A 22759-nucleotide genomic window follows, 5' to 3' on the forward strand; every position below is an offset into this window, starting at 1 on the left:
TTTGCAGGATTATTGCAGGTGACATTTCACCTACTCCCCCTCACAGCCCTTGATGATGTATTCCAAGTTAAAGTTGAAACCATGCACTCCGAAAATAGTGCCGACTTCGAGATCATTGATCCCAGTGCACAACTGTCTTGTGGTTTGCTGTCTATTTACACCAGTACTTGTGTGACCAGTAGGAGCCGGCAGGCATAAATATTTGCTCCCCATTCTTAAATAAAGTTCTACAAAAAATCAGTCCCCCAAACCCATGTTTTAAAATTACCAACTTTATTTTACAAACAACTGTAATTTTAATCCAAGTCAGAGTGAATTTTCCCGGGATCCTGGTATATAAAAAGAGGAAATATTACAAACAGTTTCAGAGCCCACATACAATTTCTGTGCCCTACTTCTTTGGTTAGATGAAAGATGGCAGAAAGCAGGAAAGCGGTCTGACACAGGCTCACACACAACAAGTAATTCATTGCAGAACAGGAAAAAAAAAACCTACAGAGGACATTACAGGATCCCGCATGAAATGTGTTAATGCTAATATTGTGAACAGCTGGATAGCTAGATGGTGATAACGAGGCAAGTCATTTTAATTCGCTACAAGCTTTAGGTTTTAATTGAACCTATAAGAATTAAGAAGCTGCTGCAAGCAAGGAAGGGGGGGAGAGAATTTGGAATGAAAATTCAGCTTTTTTTTCTTTCTCTTTTTTCAAAGGAGAATTTACTAAATGTTTCTGCATTTGACTCCAAGTTACATTTTCTACCACAGAGAAATGTAATCTGCGTTTTCTGGGCGGCCCTGGCACAAGTTTGTGAGTGGATCAGTCAGTCATTGTGACTCGTGCATGACTGGATGCGATAACACAGCCACTTGGGGGGGGTCTTTGCCAGAGGCTATTTGGATTTTTTGTTTAATGTTGGAAAGATATCAGGCTACAAAAAGTTTATCCTTACAGTAGGAGTTTATAATAATTTATTTGCCCCCATTTAACTTTAGTAAAACAATCCGATGCCTAAAATACAAGTTGCTTAATATCAAAGCGTAGCTGGGAACAAATATGTAAATAAGATTGAGCCTAATAGTAATACATTAAAGTGGGCCTGTTATTTATGCACAACTATTCATTAACCTCTTATACCCTTAACCACGGCTGCAAAAACCCGGATTATTGCCGTGTCATCTGGGGTAGTGGCTCAGTGGAAAAGGGTCCTAGAAAAAAATCCCGGGTCGATTTATTCCCTAGTCTCGAGCAGGGTTTATCATGGGTAAAACTCGAGTCATGCTCAGAGTACATGGGCAACCTGGGTCATCCAAACCGGGACCCATTTACCGCATGGGGTGTGAAAAATTACAGCCTCCTAGTATGGTCCGGACTGTTAAGGTTTTTAACCCATCCCTGCTTCATGTAATCTCTGTAATCTCTCCCTCCCTGGTGACAGCTTACAAAATGACACCCCCCCTGGAAAAGACCCCCCCTTCCTGGTCACCTGTCAACTCTAGTCTGGCATTCAGGGGAGATTTGGAGTTTCCGGCGCTTGGTGATGACATCATCTCCATGTGACGGCACTACCCCTGTGAGCAGTGTGAACGGTGCCAATCTGGGATATTCCCGGGTCGGCGCCGCAGTGGAAATGGGGTAAATTCCAGGTCTGATCTGGCTTGGAACTATGGAGCTCATTCAGACCCGATCGCTAAGCTACGGATGCTCGCTTGAATCAAAGGGGCCGGGTAGTCAAATCAGGCGATCACACTTTGCGCTGTAAGGACGCCCTCTATGTCCTAGAGAGCGATGGCAGTGAGCGTACGCAGAACTATAAAACCTCCCACCTGTCACTCGCTGCACACGTCATCTCCAGGAAGTGTTATTTAAGTGGGAACATCGAGGGCCATCGGAGCTGGTCGCAGCGCTTGTGATATGCCCTACCCTCCTGCACGCACGTGTTCAATGATGCTACTTTGATAATTATGCACACCCATTAAACTCCATTCTGACACCCAAACACTGCTGCGTTCGCACATCCACACCCCTGTTCACAAGCACCTTCCCCTGTTACCACCCACAAACGGCACTATCAGTCACTCAAAGTAGCGGCCAGTCTGTGTGCAATGAGCACTCAATTCCCGATCGCTAAGGCTGGCTTGCGCACGTGCTTTGTGAACCATACGCATGCGCAGATGTGCGATTATCGGAAAAAGCGAGCGGCCACTGCTCAGCGATTGGGTCTGAATGAGCTCCAATGTTCCAAATCCCAGGTCAGACCTGGGATTTTGGTGGAAGAGGGGTATTAATAATCAGGGGTGCCGAGAGCGGGGGGGAGCGGGTACAGATTACCAGGGCCCGGGCTTCCTGAGGGGTCCGGGTCCGGCGCCGCTCCCCCTCCCTCCCTCACAGCAGCCCAGCACACAGAGGTCTCCTATGCCTGTGGGGGGAGCAATCACACTGATCGATCCCCCCCTGACTTTGAGCAGGACTGAGGGGGCCCAGAGCGCCCCCCTCCCCAGCACGCAGCGCCGCTGCAAATCGTGGTTTTTTTCAGGAAGGGGGCGTGGCTATGCCTCCCGCGATTAGGCCACGCCCCCTATTTCCTGGGCCTGCCACGGCTCTCAGTGGGCCAGGCCATAATGACCAGTAGAACATGATGTACTAGTAATATTCTCCCTTAGAGAGTAATATACTAGCGGTAATGCCCGGTAGAATGTAATACTACAGAATATTGCCCAGCACAGTGTGCCATGATATTAATGAGGCCGCTAGAGTGTTTACAAATTCAAATACTCAATCACTTACTTTGGAGACCAAACTCAGAAGGTAATTCTGCACCTGTCAATCCTCTATGGAGCGACTGATGGTAGTATTATAGCATCTGAGGACGCTGAAAGTGGGCGTCTCATTTCTTGCACATTCATACGCACGGATGTACGCCAGGGAAGGGATTTAGGCGGCATTAACATGAAGTTGCAGAGAGATGACCACCAAAAGATACAGCTGCGTCCGCGTTCACTTTTGAATCCGCCCCTAACTGTGATATGCATGTAAAAACTCCCCAAAAAGTATAATATATGTTGAAATAACTATTCTTTTCCCAGTCTGTTCATGGCAAAGTAAAAGGTTTTATTTAAAGAGACATCGCCACAATTCTGCGCAGAGTGACGTGGAGTATGTACAATGAGAATTCAAGTCGATTTCTGGCTCTGTACCAGAAAACAGGGGATTTTATACACATAATTACATAAAACAACAGAATCATTAACATTAGGGTGTTCACATGTGCATTTCAATAATGGTTTTTCATTCGAGGATGTACAGAAATGAGTTGTGACAATATACAGTAATGCACGTAACGGGGTTGGTTTATTAGTAAATAAGCAAAACAGGTGATACGTCTGTGTTCTACTCCCCTTTATAACATAACAATAATAATTGAATAATGCTGGTATAGATAATGTGATCTATTATATAATCGGCTTGTATCACTGTACAATGGAGAGCAATGCAGATACAGAGGTGGGCACAACGCAGATGTTTGCGGAATTGAGAGATTTTTTTTCGTGTTGCGCATTCATCACAGTCGCACTACACAAGCTCCAAGTTTGATTACCGACGGCGGCAGCAGTGAGGATTTGGACACAGAGTCATTAACAGTAAGTGAGTGTTTGTGGAGGTAACTGGGGGTGGAGAGTTGAACGCAAGTGTATGGTGACAATTTTGGAGGAGTGTCTCAGGCTGCGACTGCGTCTGTGTTCGCAGTTGCAATGGCTGCGGTGGGTTACTTCCAATGGACATTCTGAGCAACCATTAGGTGCTCAAAGCATCAATGGTGCAACCAATGTGCGACCGAAGGTGTGTCTGTGTACGCAAGTGGCGGATTAGAAGAGCCGCTAGTGGATGTTTCTGTACAAATATCAGTGGCAGCGGAATCAGCATATATTTGCAGATTCGCTACATATGGAATCGCAGTTGTGACAGAATTTTCATTTTCCTGTGTGCCATTTATTTTGGCCTCTAATGAGTCTCCTTTTTTCCAGGATAGTTCCCCCTTTGTCCATCTAAAATCTCTTTGTCACAATACTTAGTTCCTCACAATTTTGGACCTAATTCAGGTTTGGAAGCTAATGACATCGTAGCAGCAAGTTCTCACAGATCGCAATGGCGGAAATATGCTAATGACCCATTCACCGTCCAGGGCTTAGAGACACCCACTGACAGCATCTCACATCCGCCGCTCACGCACAAAACCGGAAACATGGAACACAGATCAGGCTGCCATCAGCCCTGAGTAAGTCTAAGCGTCACAGACACAGCTTTCTCCAGTCACACAGAGGGCTCTCCTGCTGCCAGCAAGGACACAGTGGGTATCCAGTCACAAAGAGGGCTCTCCTGCTACCAGCAAGGACACAGTGGGTCTCCAGACACAAAGAGGGCTTTCCTGCTGCCAGCAAGGACACAGTGGGTCTCCAGACACAAAGAGGGCTCTCCTGCTGCCAGCATGGACACAGTGGGTCTCCAGTCACAAAGAGGGCTCTCCTGCTACCAGCAAGGACACAGTGGGTCTCCAGACACACAGAGGGCTCTCCTGCTGCCAGCAAGGACACAGTGGGTCTCCAGTCACACAGAGGGCTTTCCTGCTGCCAGCAAGGACACAGCGGGTCTCCAGACACAAAGAGGGCTCGCCTGCTGCCAGCAAGGACACAGCGGGTCTCCAGACACACAGAGGACTCTCCTGCTGCCAGCAAGAACACAGCAGGTCTCCAGACACACAGAGGGCTCTCCTGTTGCCAGCAAGGACACAGCGGGTCTCCAGTCACACAGAGGGCTCTCCTGCTGCCAGCAAGGACACAGCGGGTCTCTAGTCACACAGAGGGCTCTCATGCTGCCAGCAAGGATGCAGGGGCTAATTTATGGATCCCAAAAAACAGCGTTTACACGGTCTGACACACCTTTGTTTCTGTATCCAGCTCCCATTACCTACCCCACTACCTGTCACTCACTTTGCAAATGAATACGGGATGTAGTTAGGATACCGGCGGGCGATATCCCAACAGCCATATCCCAACATGGGACTAAAGATAGGTCTTGAAATCCCGATGCCTATCATTAGCCCCACTACTAAATCCTGACACCCGGCTTACCGAATGAAGGTAAGCTGGGTGTCTTAGCATGTAGCTGCGAGGAGGGAGGGTTAGCGTTTGGGACCCCCAGGAGGACTTAGGGTTAGGCACCCCATTGGGAGGGTTAGGGTAGGGAAAGGAGGGATTAAGTTTAGGCACCACTGGGGGGGTTAGGGCTAGGCACCACTAGGGGGGTTAGGGTTAGGCACCCCCACCCGGGATGGTTAGGTTTAGGCACTAAGGGGGAGGTTACGGTTAGACACCCATAAGGGAAGGTTAGGGTCGGGGGGGAGAGGGGAAGGTTAGACTACTTACCTGATGCAGTCGGGATTCTGGCCCATCGGGCTGCCGCTGTCGGTATTTGATCTGGCGGCTAGACAGCTGCCGGCATTACATACCAATTCCATGAATACTCTGCGTGTGTGCTCAGTGCAGCTTTCACGCAGGCGCAATAGCTACTAATCCCTCAATCTGTGTCCACATCTGAACACGACCCTTAGACAGACCTGAATTACAAATCTAAGAAAAATAATTACTGCGCTGTGTCTAGACATATGAAAAAACACATATAAAACTTTGTATATATATATATATATTTTTATATATATGTACCACAAAGTTACTTTTGCAGTTTTCAATAGTTGGAATCCACATTTCACAATAAGTTACTATGTTGTTTATAAGCAAGTCTGCAACTTTGTTATTCATGGTCTGGTTAGTAAGTATATAATGAATATATTGCTACTCTACAGTTCTCATAAAATGTTAGCAGGCACACTGCTAAGGCCCCCTACACATGGTGCGATATGCACCTAGCGATGCGACGGACGATCCGACGGCCAACATCGGGCGTTCCCCACACACGAAGCGATCTGGTGCCCAACCGCCCGATATGCTGGTATTCCCCCCCGCATAGCACTGCATGGGATTGTTCGTTGATCCCCTAGATCAATTGAACAAGTAGAAAGATCTGGAGGAGCCACGGACGACCCCACGGGAGCGCGCACTGGCCGATATCATGCCCACACATGGAACTATATAGCGGCTATATCGTTCCAATCTGTCGGATTAGCCGCTATATCACTCCGGGTGTGGGGTCCTTTAGAACCCAATTACATGCAGCAGATATTCATTATATATATTATTAGATGATAACAGTGCCAGGAAGGGTAGTGATCTCACTACATTGCATACACCTGAGTTAAAACAGTTTTATTTCTTTTGGTACTGTACAAATATATAAATCAATAAATAGATTGGATGGACTGCATAAGATTAAATTGGGGTGGGTTTCTCACCCTGCTGTGTTGGATTTGCCTCCTGGCACGGCCCTAACACTGGGTAAAATCCTACAAGGTTACGTCACTATCTTTTATCCCAGCACAGCGAGGAAACTTTGCTAACGTAAATGAAATAAACCAATGGCTAAAAAAAGTTGATCTAATAAGGGTAGGAATCTTGTCATATTCACACTTACACTTTAGGTTACTCGGTACGATGTGAAATTCTACATTGTCATCTTATTGGAGTTCAAGTCACATGAGATGCTCGGAGTTTCCACGCTGGCTTTGCCATAGTCTGTTATACTCCAATTACATGTTTTCTGCAATCTGGCTGGACCAATCTGCAATATGTAGCACCTATACTTGTGTATCAACATCTGTTACCCTATAGATTATAAGCTTGCGAGCAGGACCCTCTTACCTTTATGTCTGTCTGTTACTACCCAGTTTTGTTCTATTAATGTTGTTTCCAATTGTAAAGCACAACGGAATATGTTGCGCTATATAAGAAATTGATAATAAATAAATAACTAAATAAATAAATAAGTGAGTCCCTTTATGTTTCTGTACACACAGCATTGTAGGAAGCAGATTTCTTATTGTAGAAAACAAATTTATGCATCATTTTAGTCTGATTACTTTCCATTGCCATCGGCAATTATTAACAAAAGCCACTTTCTGTCTGTACACATGCGATTATGCAGAATGGGTCCTGTGTAGTCGCACGCAGACCCTTCAATGCTTCTGCCTGATTGACAAGCAGAGGCATTTAAGGAGCGGTGCGGGTGCGGAGTTAGCCGGCGTTCCCGTTTTCCGGGAGTGGCAAGCCCAGGATCGCAGGCTGGCCAGCCTGAGTAAGCTGAGGTGGCCGGCCAGCCTGAGTGGACCTCCGTCGCAGTGCTGGGATCGCAAATGCAGCAGGGGGTGTCATACGCATTTGCATATCAGCAAGGACGGAATTGCAAAACTGCCTGCATGCAGCATTGCAATTGCGATCCTTGCAGAATCACCGCGAGAGCTTTAAATGTCATATTCGATCTTGGCATGCTGCAATCGTTCAGAAGTAACTATTATCATGTCGGAAACATTTTCACTGTTGGCAAGTGTAATTTGATCAGTGCTGCCTCAGGTGAGCCCAAAACCACAATGTCTTTCTCAAAAATGTACAATAGGCCAGATTCTGAGGAAGGTTGACGAAAAGCGATGGGGGCGTTCCTGGGAAGTGGCTAGTAGCGCACCCAAAAATGCACCATTCAGTGGCCGTGTTATTGGAGTATTGCAGACGTGTCAATGCATTGGAGGCTGTGATCAGAGGGCGGGTAGCATTGTCAAAGTTGCCACCGATGGCAGGGCCGGCCCTAGACCAAATGTTTTGGTAAGCGAGTATATTTTTTGGTGCCCCCAGGCATATTGTTGCACTTGCCCAAACAAATTAAGGGGCAGTGCTCTCATGGAAAAAGCCATAACCATGACACACACCCCTTTCTCTTCACTCTGGGAACAGTCCTTTCCATTCCATCTGCTCCTTAATGCAGTCCCCCAGTAGTGCCCCTTATACAGTACCCCAGTATGCAATGCCCCCGGTAGTGGTCCCTTTTATGCGGGCCCCAAGTAGTGCCCCTTATACATTGCCCCCAGTAGTGATCACCCCTATGCAGTACCCCTTGCTATGCAGGGAGCATGTGAGAGAGGGGTAACTCCCTGACTGAGAGCAGAAGGGCTGCTATGCAGGGAGCGTGTGTGAGAGGGGTAACTCCCTGACTGAGAGCAGAAGGGCTGCTATGCAGGGAGCGTGTGAGAGAGGGGTAACTCCCTGACTGAGAGCAGAAGGGCTGCTATGCAGGGAGCGTGTGTGAGAGGGGTAACTCCATGACTGAGAGCAGAAGGGCTGCTATGCAGTGAGCATGTGAGAGAGGGGTAACTCCCTGACTGAGAGTAGAAGGGCTGCTATGCAGGGAGCGTGTGTGAGAGAGGGGTAACTCCCTGACTGAGAGCAGCAGGGCTGCTAATGCAGGGAGCATGTGAGAGAGGGGTAAATCCCTGACTGAGAGCAGAAGGGCTGCTATGCAGGGAGCATGTGAGAGAGGGGTAACTCCCTGACTGAGAGCAGAAGGGCTGCTATGCAGGGAGCGTGTGAGAGAGGGGTAACTCCCTGACTGAGAGCAGAAGGGCTGCTATGCAGGGAGCGTGTGTGAGAGGGGTAACTCCATGACTGAGAGCAGAAGGGCTGCTATGCAGTGAGCATGTGAGAGAGGGGTAACTCCCTGACTGAGAGCAGAAGGGCTGCTATGCAGGGAGCGTGTGTGAGAGGGGTAACTCCCTGACTGAGAGCAGAAGGGATGCTATGCAGGGAGCATGTCAGAGAGGGGTAACTCCCTGACTGAGAGCAGAAGGGCTGCTATGCAGGGAGCATGTGAGAGAGGGGTAACTTCCTGACTGAGAGCAGAAGGGCTGCTATGCAGGGAGCGTGTGTGTGAGAGGGGTAACTCCCTGGCTGAGAGCAGAAGGGCTGCTATGCAGGGAGTGTGTGTGAGAGAGGGGTAATTCCCTGACTGAGAGCAGATGGGCTGCTATGCAGTGAGCGTGTGTGTGAGAGGGGTAACTCCCTGACTGAGAGCAAAAGGGCTGCTATGCAGGGAGCGTGTGAGAGAGGGGTAACTCCCTGACTGAGAGCAGATGGGCTGCTCTGCAGGGAGCGTGTGTGACAGGGGTAACTCCCTGACAGAGAGCATTAGGGCTGCTATGCAGGGAGCGTGTGAGAGAGGGGTAACTCTCTGACTGAGAGCAGAAGGGCTGCTATACAGGGAGCATGTGTGAGAGAGGGGTAACTCCCTGACTGAGAGCAGAAGGGCTGCTCTGCAGGGAGCGTGTGTGTTAGGGGTAACTCCCTGACTGAGAGCAGAAGGGCTTCTATGCAGGGATCATGTGAGAGAGGGGTAACTCTCTGGCTGAGAGCAGAAGGGCTGCTATGCAGGGAGCGTGTGAGAGAGGGGTAACTTCTTGACTGAGAGCAGAAGGGCTGCTATGCAGGGAGCGTGTGAGAGAGGGGTAACTTCCTGACTGAGAGCAGAAGGGCTGCTATGCAGGGAGCATGTGAGAGAGGGGTAACTCCCTGACTGAGAGCAGAAGGGCTGCTCTGCAGGGAGCGTGTGTGAGAGGGGTAACTCCATGACTGAGAGCAGAAGGGCTGCTATGCAGGGAGCATGTGTGAGAGGGGTGATTCCCTGAATGAGAGCAGAAGGGCTGGTATGCAGGGAGCGTGTGTGTGAGCGGGGTAACTCTCTGACTGAGAGCAGAAGGGCTGCTATGCAGGGAGCAAGTGAGAGAGAGAGGTAACTCCCTGACTGAGAGCAGAAGGGCTGCTCTGCAGGGAGCGTGTGTGAGAGAGGGGTAACTCCCTGACAGAGAGCAGAAGGGCTGCTCTGCAGGGAGCGTGTGTGAGAGAGGGGTAACTCCCTGACAGAGAGCAGAAGGGCTGCTATGCAGGGAGCGTGTGTGAGAGAGGGGTAACTCCCTGACTGAGAGCAGAAGGGCTGCTATGCAGGGAGCATGTGTGAGAGAGGGGTAACTCCCTGACTGAGAGCAGAAGGGCTGCTATGCAGGGAGCATGTGTGAGAGGGGTAACTCCCTGACTGAGAGAAGAAGGGCTGCATTGCAGGGAGCGTGTGAGAGAGGGGTAACTCTCTGACTGAGAGCAGAAGGGCTGCTATGCAGGGAGCGTGTGTGTGAGAGGGGTAACTCCCTGACTGAGAGCAGAAGGGCTGCTATGCAGGGACCGTGTGTGAGAGAGGGGTAACTCCCTGACTGAGAGCAGATGGGCTGCTATGCAGTGAGCGTGTGAGAGAGGGGTAACTCCCTGACTGAGAGCAGAAGGGCTGCTATGCAGGGAGCATTTGAGAGAGGGGTAACTCCCTGACTGAGAGCAGAAGGGCTGCTATGCAGGGAGCGTGTGTGTGAGAGGGGTAACTCCCTGACTGAGAGCAGTAGGGCTGCTATGCAGGGAGCGTGTGTGTGAGAGGGGTAACTCACTGACTGAGAGCAGAAGGGCTGCTATGCAGGGAGCATGTGTGAGAGAGGGGTAACTCCCTGACTGAGAGCAGTAGGGCTGCTATGCAGGGAGCGTGTGAGAGAGAGGGGTAACTCCCTGACTGAGAGCAGAAGGGCTGCTATGCAGGGAGCGTGTGTGTGAGAGGGGTAACTCCCTGACTGAGAGCAGAAGGGCTGCTATGCAGTGAGCATGTGTGAGAGGGGTAACTCCCTGACTGAGAGCAGAAGGGCTGCTATACAGGGAGCGTGTGTGAGAGAGGGGTAACTCCCTGACTGAGAGCAGAACGGCTGCTATGCAGTGAGCATGTGAGAGAGGGTTAACTCCATGACTGAGAGCAGAAGGGCTGCTATGCAGTGAGCATGTGAGAGAGGGTTAACTCCATGACTGAGAGCAGAAGGGCTGCTATGCAGGGAGCATCTGAGAGAGGGGTAACTCCCTGACTGAGAGCAGAAGGGCTGCTATGCAGGGAGAGTGTGTGAGAGAGGGGTAGCTCCCTGACTGAGAGCAGAGGGGCTGCTATGCAGGGAGCGTGTGAGAGAGGGGTAACTCCCTGTCTGAGAGTAGAAGGGCTGCTATGCAGGGAGCGTGTGTGTGAGAGGGGTAACTCCCTGACTGAGAGCAGAAGGGCTGCTATGCAGGGAGCGTGTGTGAGAGGGGTAGCTCCCTGACTGAGAGCAGAAGGGCTGCTATGTAGGGAGCGTGTGTGAGAGTGGGGTAACTCCCTGGCTGAGAGCAGAAGGGCTGCTATGCAGGGAGTGTGTGTGAGAGAGGGGTAATTCCCTGACTGAGAGCAGATGGGCTGCTATGCAGTGAGCGTGTGTGTGAGAGGGGTAACTCCCTGACTGAGAGCAAAAGGGCTGCTATGCAGGGAGCGTGTGTGTGAGAGGGGTAACTCACTGACTGAGAGCAGAAGGGCTGCTATGCAGGGATCATGTGAGAGAGGGGTAACTCCCTGACTGAGAGCAGAAGGGCTGCTATGCAGGGAGCATGTGTGAGAGGGGTAATTCCCTGACTGAGAGCAGAAGGGCTGCTATGCAGGGAGCATGTGAGAGAGGGGTAACTCCCTGACTGAGAGCAGAAGGGCTGCTATGCCGGGAATGTGTGTGAGAGAGGGGTAACTCCCTGACTGAGAGCAGAAGGGCTGCTATGCAGGGAGCATGTGTGTGAGAGGGGTAACTCACTGACTGAGAGCAAAAGGGCTGCTATGCAGGGAGCATGTGAGAGAGGGGTAACTCCCTGACTGAGAGCAGAAGGGCTGCTATGCAGGGAGCATGTGTGAGAGGGGTAATTCCCTGACTGAGAGCAGAAGGGCTGCTATGCAGGGAGCATGTGAGAGAGGGGTAACTCCCTGACTGAGAGCAGAAGGGCTGCTATGCAGGGAGCATGTGTGAGAGAGGGGTAACTCCCTGACTGAGAGCAGAAGGGCTGCTATGCAGGGAGCATGTGTGAGAGAGGGGTAACTCCCTGACTGAGAGCAGAAGGGCTGCTATGCAGGGAGCATGTGTGAGAGAGGGGTAACTCCCTGACTGAGAGCAGAAGGGCTGCTATGCAGGGAGCATGTGAGAGAGGGGTAACTCCTTGACTGAGAGCAGAAGGGCTGCTATGCCCGGAGCATGTGAGAGAGGGGTAACTCACTGACTGAGAGCAGAACGGCTGCTATGCAGGGAGCATGTGTGAGAGAGGGGTAACTCCCTGACTGAGAGCAGAAGGGCTGCTATGCAGGGAGCATGTGTGAGAGAGGGGTAACTCCCTGACTGTGGCCCTGATTCAGAGACGGACGCTCTGACAGAGCGCTTGCTCTGAATCAAGGCGTCTTTTTTTTTTTTATGGAGCGGCCTCCTGGCCTCTCGCATTGCTGTTGGTTGCCACCCACAGCTAATGCGAGCGGCCAGGATGATGGTCGTGATGGTCAAGACCATCATGACCATTGGTCTTGCGACGAGACCCTTGTGGTAGGGTCTCATGGCCGTAAGCCCCAGAGAGCTTTCGGCTCAAACAGAACCGAAAGCTCTCCCACTGACATCACTTGTGATGTCAGTGGGACTGCCCCCAAAACGGTAGGCGTTCTCATGGGAATGCCTCCGTCTGGGCTGCCACCCCCCCGGTCCGCCCACCAAAGGTGGCGTGCTGTCACTCAACATCGACAGCACGCCCCCTTTGGTGCGAGACCCGAAGCAACAGATTGCCCGTCGCTATCCGGGTCTCGCGCATGCACACAAAGGAGCCGGCTCCGTCTTGCGCATGCGCTGTGGGCCACCATCGACCCGTTTGCGCAGCGCTTGCGACCGGGTCTGAATCAGGCCCTGAGAGCAGAAGGGCTGCTATGCAGGGAGCATGTGGGAGAGGGGTAACTGCCTGACTGACTGGGCAGCCAGCATGTGGCAGAGCCTGTGAGATGAAGTGAAACTCCTGTATTAAAGCATTGCTGGGTAGTAAGCAAAGGGAGAGCTGTATGGCTGTAGCACAGTCTACTGCGCAGTCTCCAGTCTTCCTGTCCCACCAGGGAGACTTCATGCCTAATTCAAAGATGGCCGTTGAGGTCACCACTGAGCATGTGCAGGGGCCATCTTGTCAGTACTGTGTGGAGATACATGGTGGGAGACAGAGGGTCTGATTCAGAGCCGGACGCTATTTGCGCTCGCTCGTTCAGAAAAAGGGGGTGGCTATTTAAATGAACCGTTCGCTCTTTGCGGTCTGTTCACGCCTCCATGTCTGAACGAGCGAACAAAACAAGTGGTCGTATTTTGGAAAAAGACGCCCCCTGGCCACTCGCATCATATGTCATGTCCGCTATTTAATAGATTAATCGAGTACATCGAACAGCGTATGAACTGCTTGCTATTCTTGTGGTTGGTTTTTCCTACCGCAATCATGCGAGCAGTTTGGACTATAAAACCACCAACTGACGTGGTCAATGACGCTGCTTTATTAATTATGCACACCCATAAAACGCCCGTTATGACCCTTAAGCACGCCTGCGTTCTGACCTCCACTCCCTGTTTTCAAGCACCTTCCCCTGTTACCACCCACATACGCCTCCTCCTGTCACTGAAAATAGCAGGCATTCACTATTTAGCGAGCATACGATTTTCGGCCGCACTGACTGGTTCTCGCATGCGTATTACAATCCGTACGCATGCGTAGATGTGCGAACATCACTCGGAACGAACGAGCGGCCGCTTACGAGCGGCTCTGAATGAAGCCCAGAATGTACCTGCGTAGCTCTTATGTGAGACACGGTAAATACCTGACAGCCCTGAGGACGTTGGGACACTAGTTCCTGGCCTCCACTGTGTGATGGGTTTTACTCAAAATGGTGCGAGTTCCACTTTTTCAATCAACTGCGCTTTTTCTGTGGTTCACATATATCGCGGGACCGGGAGACTTGCCCTCTCCTGTGGGGGTCCGTGAGAGCCACCCGATTTCCGGGAGCCTCCGGGCCATTGCAGGAGAGTTGGCAAGTGTGGTTTGGGAACGTAAATGAAAATGTCTGATTTTTTTTTGTTATGTGCTGTATTTCACCTTGTTCTGAAACTTGGGGATCAGGGCCCATCACTGCATGCACGGGAGAGGCTTTGCTGCATGTACCATTTCTCACTACCGCCGAGCATCCTCCAATTTGGAAGGTAGAACTACACCCGAGCTGGAAATAGAGAATTCCAGGGCTGCTGGGGCACAATTCTGATGTGCCTGTCGGGATTACTGTGTTCTGCTGGCTCAGTACGTGACTTATTGTTGTTCTGTCTTATCACTTTATTGACTTAAACTTTGTGGAAAAGAATATTGACACCCTCTTATTTTGGAGGGGGGGGGCAAAATTCCCTTCTAGTACTGTGAGTTACTGATCTGTATTTAACACATCAATAGTGTTGATTTGTGCACAGGTATGGAAGAGGTAGAGAATATTTGGACTGGGAATCCATCTATTACAGAGAAAGCACAAGATAACGGCTACAGAAATTGCTTTAGAGCTACTGGGATTTCCGTACAATAAACAAGTCTTATCGTCTGTCTCTTCCTCTCCCATTGTGAGGTTTTTCCACCTTTATTGTTCCATTGTGACTCTACACATCAAGGAGCTGATAGGTGCACAGTGCTGCTACCACAACGCTACAGCACATTGTGTGCCTCAGCGCACTCCCGATCCATTGATTTACTCTCCGGGAGCTAGTGCTGCACCTGAGGTGTTATTTAGGCCGCACCTTTGTTGACAAAACCAAGTACTTTAATGGCTGCAAAATCTGCTTTTGAGGTTTCTTTAATCTACGATTCACTGGAGAGGAGCCTGATGATCGATGCAATGTGCTTCACCTGAACAGAAAATCGGTGCTTAAGGAGTCACTATGTAAAGACATAGAGGTAAAGGAGGAAAAGTTCTGTGAGTCTGATGGAAACAATTGACCTGTTGGACAGAGAGGGCACAGGGGACAATGTTATGGCTGTATATGTATAGTCGTGGAAAATAGTATTGCTTCCCCTTGCAGGGAGGATGAAGAGGGAAAACGTTACTAGCACCAACCATTGAGGGACATATCACTATGGACCTCATTCAGAGCCGGACGCAAGTGGCCGATCGCTCGTACGCCGTACGAGCGGAAATATTTAAAACCAAGCGCTCGCTCGTATGTTCGCTCGTAGCTAACCTTCCGCCCCACATTCTCCCAACCCCTCCTCTAGCTAGCGAGCGTACAAAATAGCCAGCGTCCGTCTCCTCTTTGGTTGCATTGAGCGCTCGCACAAATCAATTCCGGAAGTGGCCCTGTCAGTTTAGATTGCCTGCTATTTCATTCTGCAAACATACTTGAATCGATTACTGGCAATCACTATATTAATTACCTTAATTGTTTGTTTCACATGTTTGCAATCCTGTTTTTTTTTTCAATGTCAATAAACTTTATTCTTGTTAGTGTGTGTTATTTCTTCCGCAGAATACGTACGGTTTGACCAAGGGGATGGTTTTTCTAATGTAAAAGTTTGTTTGAATGCTACTAATGTTTTGTTGTTTTTTTTAAATGCAGATTTTCCATTATTTTTTTTTAAATTTGAATTAGCTTACGCATGTCACTGCATCAAGCCTATCATAACTCACATTATATTTGTGAGGGTGTAGGTCACATGACTCATACACTAACCATTAGAATTGTTCCTGTTAATTTACAAAGTACATTAGCCAATCAAATTTTTTCTAGGACCTTTATTAAAACTTGTTTGTGTAAAAAGAATCATTGCCATCATGAGAGCCAACGCTTTCTGTAGGCGGGAGCTAATGGTGCTAGTTGAGGTCATGGACGAGCGCATTACTGACCATCCGCTCCCCATCACCAATCTGCAAAAGCGTAGGGCCTACACGGAGGTGCGCCGCCGCCTGTGTTCCCTCAGCTAGCGCCGTAATATCGGCCAGTTGGAACGCAGGTGGTCGGATCTGAGGCGCCGATAACCACGCCTGCTGACCCTTTTGCGGCTCCGGATTGGCCAAAGTAAGTGTTTCTGTGTGTGTTTTTTTTTTTCTTCAAACCTGCGTGTGCTTGTTTACAGTATATCCCTGTTTTTATTATTTTATCCCAAAATTTTTTTATAAAAAAAAAAGGTAATTAAAAAAGTTTTTCTCCATCATTTAGGGGCAGAGCGGATAGTCAGACGGCGCCGACATGTGGCTCGTCCCCTATCCCCCACTCCCACTCAAATATCCCCTGCCCACTCTTCCCCAAATTCCCCCTCCACCCCAGACCTTGCCATCCTTCAGTCCCCTCCCTCTCCTCACCTGACCATCCCTCCAACTTCCCCCTCCCCTCAAAACCCACCTCACTTTTCCAGACCCTCCACTCCCTCAGCCATAACCCCTCCTCCTTCACTTACCCACTGGGCCACCTCTGATGAGGAGGATTTTGTGGCTCCATGCCCAGTCCGCAGTGTAAACTATGTTTTTTTTTGTTTTGTTTTATTGTGTAAATTAATTTGTTTGATGTTGTCCTTTTGCCTGTGCAGTTCAAAATAGTAAAGTAGTTCAAATGTTTTTTATATATATCTTTGTGAAACAATGTCAAGGGTGTTTTCCCCTTACACATATGTCACATGTCCAAACACTCCCACTTATGTCTTTCTTGTTTACGGTACCAACAAATGTCGTAGTTTTGCTTAGGTTTAAGACATATGTTTTTTTAGGTTATTTCTACTTTTTGGCCCCTTATTTTTTGAAAATCTTTTCGTTTGGCATTCCTTTTTTATTGGACATGTTTTTGTAACTGATGTTTTTTTTTGGTATAGCCTGATTTTTTTGTGGGTTTGAACATTCTAAATGAAGGTGTCATTTTAGTAACCCGCACATTTTTTTTTCCCCACAGAGGCTCAGAGGCGTAACGAGGCCATTGCAGGAGGATTGGTGGAACTCCGGGGCCATGTAATTGGCATGTTGGTGGCCTTGGACCACCTTTTGGCGATCCTGCGCCACTAATTTTCTTTATTTTGACCAAAAAAAAAATAAAAACAAAAAAAGTTTATTTTGATTTATTTAAGTCTCATTCCTTGTCTGTAAATCTTAGATTGTTGAACCATACATAAGTCTACTATTTGTCCCTGTGTTTTTAAGTAATGTCAATTTGTTTGTAGAAAGGTCAAGTAAGTATGTAAGCTTGCACATTAAACACATAATACCAATAGGTTTTTAGACTTAACGTCAAAAATAGATTCAATATTTTTGGTGGTAATGTAAAAATTAAAGCAACCTGCTTAGGCCTAGAATTGTAAACATACTGACTCACCATAATACCTTTGGTGTTTGTTTTTAGCCACAAAGCAGGGTACAAAAGTTTAGAAATTAAGAAATTACAGTATTAGGCATTAAGCATGTTTGCATTTTTTGGAGCAGGTTTCACTTGTTTCTAATTTACGAAGGAAATGGTTGTTTACTGAAAAAAATAAATTTATTGCACACAAATAATAAACACCAAGTGAATTTTCAAAACAAAATCACACAGTTAAAACACACACAAAAGACCAAAAAATTCCCAAATCCCCAAAACAAAAAAAACCTCAAGAACTGTTTGTAGAAGTAGCAGAAATCATTGTTCCCGAAGTAATATCCAATGTGTCCACATAAAGTCATTTGTGTTGATCAGGTAGTATGCATGGATTTTTATGGTCATTTTAGGGAATAAAAAAAAAAAAAGTTAAAAGTGTACATTAAAATAATACATGTCTACATTGTGTCAATTAAATACCTTTGTGGAAATAATTACCTAAAAAATCTGGCAACAATTTGATCGCGTATGGCCCCCCCACATACTGACCTCCGACCAACCTCGGGGGGGCCGTCATCAGGCAAGGCATCCTCTGGCTTCATTGGGACACCACTCCTTATGGCGATGTTGTGAAATATCCCACACAGGACCACAATTTTGGAAACCATAGCCGGCAAATACATGAGGTCGCCACCAGAGCAATGGAGGCATCTGAATCAGCCTTTTAAAAGGCCGATACAGCGCTCCACCACCTGCCTGGTGGCTGTAAGTGTGGAAGTATACTGACTTTGGGGCCCTGGTGTGTGAACCAAATAAGGAGTGAACAGCCAGGGCGTGCAAGGGTAACCACTGTCGCCTGTGAAAATATAAAAAACAACATCAGGACCATTGTGTATCAAGCTTTGCATTGGTTTCAACAGAAGGTGTCAACTTACCCAGAAGCCACGCATCACCAGCTTGTAGGTTGTTTAATTTGTGCCAAGTCCCTGATTGCCGGATGACGAAGGAATCATGTGCACTGCCTGGGAATTTGGCATTCAGGGACAGGATCTGGAGGGAGGCATCACATACCACCATTACATTCATCGAATGAAAGTGTTTTCGGTTCCTAAATATTGCCTCCAGCATTGCTGGAGGCTGAAGTGGTATGTGAGTGCCATCTACAACCCCTATGATGTGTGGGAAGCCAGCAATTTGGTAAAATTTATCCTTCACCACATTAAGGGAACCCATATCCAATGGCATTTTAATAAAATGATGGAGGTATTTAAATAGTGCATCCATCACTGCCCTCAGGATCCTTGAAAAGGAGGATTGGGAGATTCCTTCGACTATTCCCACGGTGGTTTGAAAGGATCCTGAGGCACAAAAATGTAACACTGACATTAATTGCGTAAGTGGTGGCATTGCTGTAGGACTGTCAATTTGCCGTTCAAGATCACTCTCTATTAATGAGAGAGTGTCTATGATGATTTTTGGAGGCAGACGGTAGCGCCTTAACACCTCATCATCTGGCATTCCAAAAAGGGTGACACGTGTTCAAAATATCTGGGGCCTTGCACGCCTACGAGGCCTACGCCTGGGACGAAGTTGAGGTTGGTCGGATTCTGGAACCATGGCCAAGATAATACGACCAACATCAACCTGAAATGTTAAGCAAGGTAGTTATTGTTTTATTCAAATGTATTAAGAAAAATATACTTATCTTTTCAAAGAAAACCAAAGAATCTTCCAGGCCTGGGTAGTGTCATGTGAAAATCCACCTACATTTCAAAAGGAGAAAATATTTTTAAGAATAATTTTATAAACTAGGAATGAAACCAAATATAGTTTTCCAAAATTTAGAGAAGGGAGCACACATCAGTTCGTAAAATAGTACGCTACATTTAGACTTAAGACATGATTTTACACAGAACAAGCACACATTAGTTCGCAAAATAGTACGCTACATTTAGACTAAATGTCTTAAGTCTAAATGTAGCGTACTATTTTGCAAACTAATGTGTGCTTGTTCTGTGTAAAATCATGTCTTAAGTTTAAATGTAGCGTACTATTTTGCGAACTAATGTGTAAGCAAACAAGCACACATTAGTTCGCAAAATAGTATGCTACATTTAGACTTAAGACATGATTTTACACAGAACAAGCACACATTACTTAGCGAAACATATGCTAAGACCAACACATCTAATTTGTTAATTAATAAAACCAAAAACACTTACCAAAAACAGACAAATATCAAAAAGTTATAAAAGGTCACTTGGGTTCCAGCCAAAATAACTTAAAAAAAAAAAACAATTTAAAAATTTTGCCACAATTTATTAATAAATGTTTATGGGAATTATTGAAATACTTACTCAAAAATATAAATAAAAATAGCAAATAAAAATACGCAAAAATGCTAACTTAAACAAAGAAAGTATTAAAAAAAAACGCTCCTTCAAAAAAAAAAAAACAACTCCTTCACGTTCCACCAACCAAACAACAAACCACTCTACACCGAAATACCTCCAACAATCAAAAAATGCCACCTCGAATGGAGTCACACCAAGTCATAAATAGTCTACATTTTCCTGTTCAAATTAAGGAAGGACAATAGGAGCGCACAATGAATGATGCGGCCGAATAATGCTGACGCATGTATAAAAACGTCACTGAAGGCCCAAATCGGTCTGCTGCATTGAGAAAAAACACAATGAGTACAGAGCAGCAAAGTACTAGCCAAGAGGCGCCATGTAAGTATTTGTTTTTTTATGGGAAAATGCTTATGTTTAACATTACATTTTGAAACATTTTACATTAAATTTTTTTTAACCATTTAAAAAAAAGGTGTGGAGGATGCCATGGAAGAGGCTACTGGGCCTAGTAGGCAAACTAGGGCCAAAAAAAAAAGGCAGCCTCAATTCACAAGGAATGAGATGGAGGTTTTGGTGCAAATGTGCAACGACAACCTGTCACAGGCACCAAGGAATATGGGTGCAACCCAGAGATGGAAACTGTGGGACGACATAGCCAGTGCTGTCAATGGGGTGGGTGAGTTTGAACGTTCAACCCGGGAGGTCAAACGCCGGTACGTAAAAACTACATTTGACTAAAAAGTGTTTACAGGTCCAAATACTGCAGTAATAATGCCAACTTTTTAACCAACAGATGGAGCGACTTCAAATATCGGCTTAAACAAAAACTGGCTGATAGGGCTAGGCATGCAGGGGGGACAGGTGGGGGTCCCACCCCTGTGACACTTGAGCTCACGGATTTGGAGGAGCTGGCACAGGGGTGTGTGCAGGATGAGGAGGTGTTTGGCGTGTTGAACATGGATACCGACATGCCAGACTTTGCGGCTCCTCATGTTGCCCCAGGTAAATGTTGTAATGTTAACAACTCAGAAATGTGTTTTGGAAAATATCTAGATTATAATTTTACTCTTTTCTCTTTTTTCTCACAGAGACACAGGCGGATGAGTCTGCTCCAGAGGTGAGCTTTGGCCGCAGAATTTCTTCTGGCTCTGCAGGGGAGGAAGCAGTAGATCCGGCAGGGGACCCTGTGGCAGACAGTCCAGGGCCTTCCCCCTCGCAGGCAGTGGCCCTCCTCACTGATCTCAATGTTAAAACGGATCAGCACACCGAGATTCTGCTGAGGATGGACGCCAATCTGCTACGGGTGGCGGACACCCTGGAGGAAAATGCTGCGGCCAATGTGAGAATTGCAAATGCCCTGGAGCAGCTCGTTCGCCAGCACATGTTGGAGCTGGCCTCCCTTCCTGCCAGAAAATCAGGACCCTCCACCTCTGGCACAACAGCAGCCATCCCTGCAAATGAGCCTAGCCCTATGCCTAGTCGAGAGGCCACAACATCTGCCTCTGGCCAGGCCAGCCGAAGGAAATCCCGGACCCGTTCAGGCTCTCTCCAACCCCCGGCCAAACGACCTAAAAGGCAATGACAGCACTGGCTAATTTCCCCACAATACATCTCTGTGTTTGCCCCATATTCCTTAATGCCAAAAACCTCCCTCTCCTTTCTTGTGAATTGTTTTTAAATGTTTTTATTTTTTTATTTCAAATGCCACTTATTTTGTTTGTGTGTGGCCAAAATCATTTGTAAATTTTTTTTACCTTAAAATAAATCTGTTTATGAAAAAAAAAACTTACAAACAATACAACGGAAATAGAAACATTAAATTTAAAAAAAAAAAACAAGGGTTAAAAACAATTTATGAGTTTTAATTAATACTTAGCCAAAAAAAAAAGGACGATTGGTTTCTTGGCCAAAAAAAAATTATGAAAAAAAACAAACATGCGTACAATATTGTTTCCCTAAAAAAGAAACACTTACAAATATTTCAAAAGCCCACAAAAAAACCAAAACATTTGTTAGCTAATTGATTGTATGACCCAGAAATTAGCAGCTAATTAGTCCACCTGCGTTCGGTTTTTAGCTACTAAAAAAGGTCTATTTGCTAAACACCTTACAAGCAGTTTGCAATTGTTTTTGTGGCCTCAATTGATAAATTGATACACCATCGATGAGCCCAGAGAAGTACGAAGAGACCATCGTCATTGCGGTAGACTATACCAGACCACAAGCTGAGCGAGCAGTCTTAATGGAAATTGGATCAGACAGTGACGTATCACTTGTTTCATTCACATTTGGCGCTCGCATAAGATAATTTATGTACGCCCAAAAAATGCCTCGACACGCCTGTGTTTTCCCATCTCCACCCCCGTCACCACCCCAAAACGGACAGTTCTGTCAATCACATTTCACATGTCACTTCCTGATCGCTGTGTATACGATCGACTGAAAAATCACCACAATCAGACGTACGCACATGCGCACTGTTACACCGACGCATGCATGGTTGGTCAACATCAGCTGACTACGAATGAATGGCCACTTGCGAGCGCCTCTGAATCAGGCCCTATGTACAAGTAACTTCCATGGCACCCTGGGACTGTTGAAAGTGGAATGCGCCACTGTGCAGACTCCGTCTTACTGTCCCTCCAGGGAGGCTTCATTCCCTGTACCAAGATGGCCACCGAGGTTAGTTCTGTGCATGTGCGGCACTATCTTGTCACTGTGTTGAGTGTCACAGAGGGAAACGGAAGTCTCCTACTTTGGTCCATATAGAGACCGACGATTACCTGCGATAGTAACGCTGTTCCAGCATCCTGCACCACTACCCACTAGCAAAATACACTCACTGACAAGTGAGCTGTATGAAACCCAGCTCCGGTCAAGCTCCGTTCCATTCACCAGCTTGTATAAGAGTGAGTACAGCTGTACCTGTTCCATCTTCAATAAACCATTACCATACCATTGGTTAACATCATTTCCAATGCCCCCCCCCCAGCATATGATTTTGTATTGAACAAGCCGCATGTATCTTAAGCATTTCAGGCATCCTGCAAGCCAAATAGAGGTGCCATCAGGGCAGCAGAGGCCCCATCTGACCTGTGCCCTGGGCAGCGCCACCAGTCGGAAACCTCTATTTACAGCCCTAGTGCAAGTTTTAGATATATAACATGTACTTTACAGCTGTTATATGGATCTTTTTTTCTCTTTTCATTTGCGATCTGCGGCTCTGT

This window comes from Taudactylus pleione, unplaced genomic scaffold (genome assembly GCF_031769625.1).
Source record: "Taudactylus pleione unplaced genomic scaffold, aTauple2 ptg000174l, whole genome shotgun sequence".
NCBI classification, from domain to species: Eukaryota; Metazoa; Chordata; class Amphibia; order Anura; family Myobatrachidae; genus Taudactylus; species Taudactylus pleione.